At 34.0% G+C, this 6,000-nt stretch overlaps 1 pseudogene; it reads left to right on the forward strand.

Annotated features, from left to right (window-relative positions):
* The first annotated feature begins 899 nt into the window (after positions 1-899).
* LOC122469038 lies at positions 900-1,193 on the forward strand (annotated as a pseudogene).
* The last annotated feature ends 4,807 nt before the right edge of the window (positions 1,194-6,000 follow it).

Here is a 6,000-nt window from a genome sequence, read left to right on the forward strand (position 1 = left end):
AGATGCAAGAGAGACTTGGTTGGTCCAAGGAGGAAGAGTTCCATCTTTTGGGTCACAGTTTATTGGTAGTAAGTACCTAAACGACACAGATAGGGAATAGCAGGAGAGAACACTGATCCTGCCGACTTAGCCGTGGGGCTGAGAATGTAGCTAATCTAATTGGTTTCTGTGGCTCCGATCAGGAAAATAGAAATGATTTCAACCTTATAAATTTAAAAAATAGAATTCCTTTTGATAAATCAATTTTATCAGTTATTTTTTCATAGTGATACTGCATTATAAAATTCATGCCAATCTGACTAAAATTCCTAGTTCATCATCAATGCTAGAAATATTTCGTTCTAAGTGGACATGTAAAAAAATTAGGTTTTTGTATGCCAATTTGGTAGAAGTAATTATGTTATAACTAATGATTCTTAGGGTTAAAGTTAGGGTTTACAAATTAATTGCAATAATTCTGGATATGACTCCAAAATCAAAAGCAACAAAAGCAAAAATAAACAAGTGAGATTATATCAAAGTAAAAAGCTTTTGCATAGCAAAGAAAACCATTAACAAAATGAAATGGTAACCTACTGAGTGAGAGGAAATATTTGTAAACCATATATCCGATAAGAGGCTGGTATCCAAGATATATAAAGAACTCATAGGACTCAATCGCAAAAAAACAGTTTTATTAAAAAATGGGCAGAGAATTGAAATAGACATTTTTCCAAAGAAGACATACAGATGGCCAAGACGCACATGAAAAGATGCTCAGCATCATTAATCATCAGAGAAATGCAAATCAAAACCACAATGAGATACTACTTCATACCTGTTAGAATAGCTATTATCAAAAAGATAGGCACTTAGCACAGAGTTGTTGCAAACCTGCAGCTGCAGTTGCCACAGTTCTGTCTTCAGTTTCAGGATGTTTCCCAGGGCCAAAAATGCTCTACGTCTTCTAAGTTGTCTCTCGGAGTTCAAAGCATTCAGCAAACTATAGCAAAGCAGAGCCACCAGAAATGGACACCTGATTTCCATGACAAATATTGTGATGCTATATTAGCTGGTGGAGCCACTTTCTGTGTTGCTGTATGGGCAATACAGCAACATAAATTGGAATAGAATGGAACGTGTCTCCTGTTAGCAGAGTCACCCCAAAGGAATGGAGAGATCAGCCCAGCTGGTATAATACCGAATTGTTTTAAAACCATCTCATAAGGGATAAAAGCACTGTTCACCCATTAAAATATAGCATACTGGGATGCCTGGGTGGCTCAGTTGGTTAAGCAACTGACTCTTCATTTCAGTTCAGATTGTGATCTCATGGTTTGTGGGATCGAGCCCTACACTGGGCTCTGTACTGACAGCACAGAGCCTTCTTGGTATATTCTCTCTCTCTCTCTCTCTCTCTCTCTCTCTCTCTCTCTCTCTCTGTCACTCTCTGCCCCTCCCCCACTCTCTCTTACTCTCTCTCATTATAAATAAATAAATAAATAAATAAATAAATAAATAAATAAAATAGAGCATGATTGAAGAAATAAAGTACATTTGAATCCTTAAAAAAATAAAAAGACAAGAAATCACGAGTGTTGGTGAGGATGTGCAGCATGGAGACCCTAGTGCACTGTTTGTGGGAATGTGAACTGGCACAGCCATTATGGAAAACTCTATGGATATTTTTCAAAAAAATTAAAATTAGAACTACCATGTGTACCAGTAATCCCACTCTGGGTATTTAGCTGAAGAAAATGAAAACATTAACTACAAAAAATATATACACCCTCATGTTCATCGCAGCATTTTTTACAATAGTCAACATACAGAAACAACTTAAGTGTCCATCAATGGATGAATCGGTAAAGAAATTGTGGTCTGGAATGCATATTTATGACAACATGAATGGACCTTGAAGTCATTATGCTAAGTGAAATGAGACAGAGAAAGACAAATACCGTAAGATCTCTCATATGTGGAATCTAAAACAAACAACAAAACAAAACAAAACCAACCAACCGACCAACAACAATGACAAAAACAGGCTCACAGTTACAGAGCACAAATTGGCGGTTGCCAGAGTAGAGGTGGGAGAGATTGGCAAAATGACAAAAGGTAAAAAGATCAATCAATCAATAAAGCCAGGCCTCAAAATCACATAATTTTCTACCTGAATAAGATAGTTTAATTGCTCCCACTACTTTCAGCCAACTCACTCATTTAATACACTTACATACTAAGATCCAGAGAAATTAAACAAATTACCCAAGATCTTATAAAGGGAGACATACCAATTACATTCCTCTTAATTTTTACTCTCTCTAATAGTGCTGAAGTTAAAAAATTCGATGCCCATGACTGTCTTTAGAAAAACATATTCCAAATCCTTGGATGTTGTCATAGTGCAAAGACTGGTATAAATTCCCCGAGAAGTAAAACTTTCAACTTCCACCCACGAGTAAGTGTTCCATGAATACATACAAGAAACCAGTAATCCTGACTCATCTGAGGGTAAAATAGTAGAGAAAGAGAACATGGCAGCCAGGAGGAAAAGTGATAAGGTGAACTGACAGATGACAAGATACATAATAATTATAACCTAAGCAATCAAATGAAAAGTATGGTACAGTTTTAAAATTGTCATTTGGGAAATTTATTGTCTCTAAATTGTAAAACATAATTTTACAAAACAGTAATTCAATTATATTTGCTCAATGCCTTTTTTTCTCCTATCCAAATGACATTTAATCTTCTGGAAGGGTGCACTTAAAAATCACTAATAACGTCTATAGTGTATATTTCTAAATATTTAATCTAAATATTTGACCAAAAAATCATGGTTTACATTAACATGAATACTTATTTTTCAAACCTCTCAAGTCTACAAAGGATTTGAAATAGCTTTAAAAATACCAGTCTTTCAAAATTTACTAAATGAAATCAATAATCAACATAGATTTGTTTGTGAAATTTGAGAAGGGCACCTATCATGATATTTGAGCAGAAGGCTGCAATCAATACTACAATCCAAACATCACTCAACAATACAGCATTGCACTTCTGTGAGTGGGTATGCTAATATTAACAACTAGGGATTCAGCAATTCTATTTAAAATGTATAGTGCACTTTGTTACTGTGGTGAATAATTCATCAAACAATTGCTGGTGTGTGTATATGTATATTTGATGTAGAAGGTCATCGTCTACTTTTAGAGGTCTTTTCCCTAACTCCACAGAGCTTTTGAATTCAATTTCTAGAAATACCATAAAATGTCATTGTCCCTTGATGCGATGATCCAGTTTTAATCATTACTACACCTTCGGGTTCTTCAATTAGTCTTGAAGCAAAATACTATGGCTTAAATTTAATTTTTAGTCATTTATATTTCATGCTCAGGCTGTTCATTTAGAGGAATTAAAATTGTCACAAGTAATGCTTGAGCACTGCTGATAATGTCTGCCACCTGAGTGTCTGCTCGGTGGGCCTCTGCTAGTAATGCTCCTCAATGCCAACATTTAATTTAACTTTTTAACGTAAAAGAGCAAGACCATTTGGTGGCTCTGTAGAACAACTTAGTAAGCAGCCATTCAGATGTTAAAAGGTATTTGTGAGGACTGGGCACTGTTTAGGGAACAACACAAATGTCTTAGGATAAAGGACAGAAATCAGATGTTTCTATTTTCTTGAATAACCTCAAAATTTCTTTCTTTTTTTTAATATTGATTTATTTTTGAGAGACAGCATGAGCGAGGGAGGGGCAGAGAGAGAGGAGGACAGAGGATCCAAAGGAGGCTCTGAGCTGACATCAGCAAGCCTGATGCAGGGCTTGAACTCACGAACTGTGAGATCATGACCTGAGCTGATGTTGGACGCTCAACCGATTAAGCCACCCAGATGCCCCTAACCTCAAACTTTCTCAGGTGAGGGAAAAATATGTGAAATCCCTTATCATTGATAGTAATGCTAAGGCTGGAATCACAAGTGTGGGGAAAATTTCATTTGACATTGCTAGAAAAGTCAGCAGCTTGGATCCTTTGTATGAAACTAGCTTGTTCATATTATTTTCAGAGGAGTAATAATTTAATGAGTAAAGCTATTTCTTCAGAACACCTGAGGTTATGCTGCACTTGGCTACCCAACTCTTTTTTTTAATTTTTTTAATGTTTTTTATTTATTTTTGAGAAAGAGAGAGAGACAGAGTGTGAGCAGGAGAGGGGCAGAGAGTGAGGGAGACACAGAATCTGAAGCAGGCTCCAGGCTCTGAGCTGTCAGCACAGACCCGGATGCCGGGCTTGAACTCTTGAATCACGATTCATGATCTGAGCTAAAGTGGGAACTTAACTGACTAAGCCACCCAGGTGGTCCAGCTACACAACTCTTGAATCTGCTTAAAACATTCCAAACTTCTGAAATGAAATAACCATCAAATGTTATATCTTCCTCCACAAAAAGTAGTATTACTGGAGGAAATATTTTCATCATATAATAAAATTACCATTATGCAAGATAACATTTTACCTTGTATCTTGCCCATCTTAGGAGGACAATAATATTCTAACTCATAAGAACAGAAATATTATCCTACCTTCAAATTCCATCTAATAAAAATTTTACTCATAGTTAATGAAATACCAGATGTTTTTAATTCTGTATGTTAATTTATTTGAGGATACAATTTCATTAAAGCAAAATTGTGTTATTCCTTTGACTTGATGACACTGATAAAGATTTGTTGGAATATTTTAGTAAAACTTGCTCTTAAAAAAAAGAATCCTCTGGAAACTGCTCAAGGAATCAAGTAAGTATAAAATTTACTTTATATATATGCAAACCAATATATCCTGCACCTTTGTAAAAGCTAATATAAGAACTGTCATAAAAATTCCAGTTTTAAACTTTGGCTCAAAAATTCATTTATTCATTCAATCACCAACTAAGTAAATATCTACTATGTGTCAAGTTGTGCTATTTGGTCCATACCTATGAGAGTATAAACATTAAATTAAATTTCTTTCCATTGGTCAAGGTGGAGAACCCCAAATAGATTACTGAAAGTAAGGTATTGAGTAGATTTGAAAATCTCACTTTTAAGGATTTTTCTATGAATAGCAAACCCACAAATTAATTAGTCAAAATTATATTTAGGATTATCTTATTTATTTCTGTAGTATAATGTGACTTCATTACTATGGAAGAATCTAATCTTTTCTGAAATCTCTATATTATTTTTAACACAGCAGCTGAATAAATCCCATTTAGTGATTTTCAATTTGATATAGACTCTGAATGTGTACTCCTCCCCTTTGTAGGACCCTATCTCAAGAATTGAACTGGTCAATCTCATTATAGAATAAATCTGATGACTCATAAAGTAGTTTTATTTTAAAAAAAGAGAAAAGAAAACATCATAATACAAATGATTGTGGTCACTAAAAATTATCTTGGGATTTATTATATGTTTCCTTTTATATTCTTACATTGACTTCAAAAATAGTTTTACTACATCTTGAAAAATTTCTTCTGCTCTTTGACATTCCCAGAAAGGACCCATGGAATGCTCGTATCAATAATAACAATAATGTTTCTATTTTAGTTAACTTTAAATAGACAAAATTTCATGTAAACATTAATGCTATTATAATTGCTTAATTTTTAATTGATTCTATCAGTTTTGTCCAAAGACCAGTTAAGTACTTTTTCTATACCTGGCAATTCATAACTCTTCAAGGTAATTCCCTTTGTGTATTATATTTGCAAATCAGTCAGCCATTAAATTAATTGCAATTGATTATTAAAAGGTAAATAGTTAAGATAGACAAATAAGAAATCTAAAAATCTCTGACCTATAAATACCTTACATAAACTCGCTCTTATAAATTCCTTATGAATTTATTTTATTGACATAAAAGAGGGAACTTTTTTGACAGTTATAAATTATGCTTACAATTTTCTTGTACTATTCTCCTTACCCAGCTAATTGAGTTTTCTTCCAAAGAATTTAGTATTCTCTCATCTCC

Source organism: Prionailurus bengalensis, chromosome B1 (genome assembly GCF_016509475.1).
Source record: "Prionailurus bengalensis isolate Pbe53 chromosome B1, Fcat_Pben_1.1_paternal_pri, whole genome shotgun sequence".
Lineage (NCBI taxonomy): Eukaryota > Metazoa > Chordata > Mammalia > Carnivora > Felidae > Prionailurus > Prionailurus bengalensis.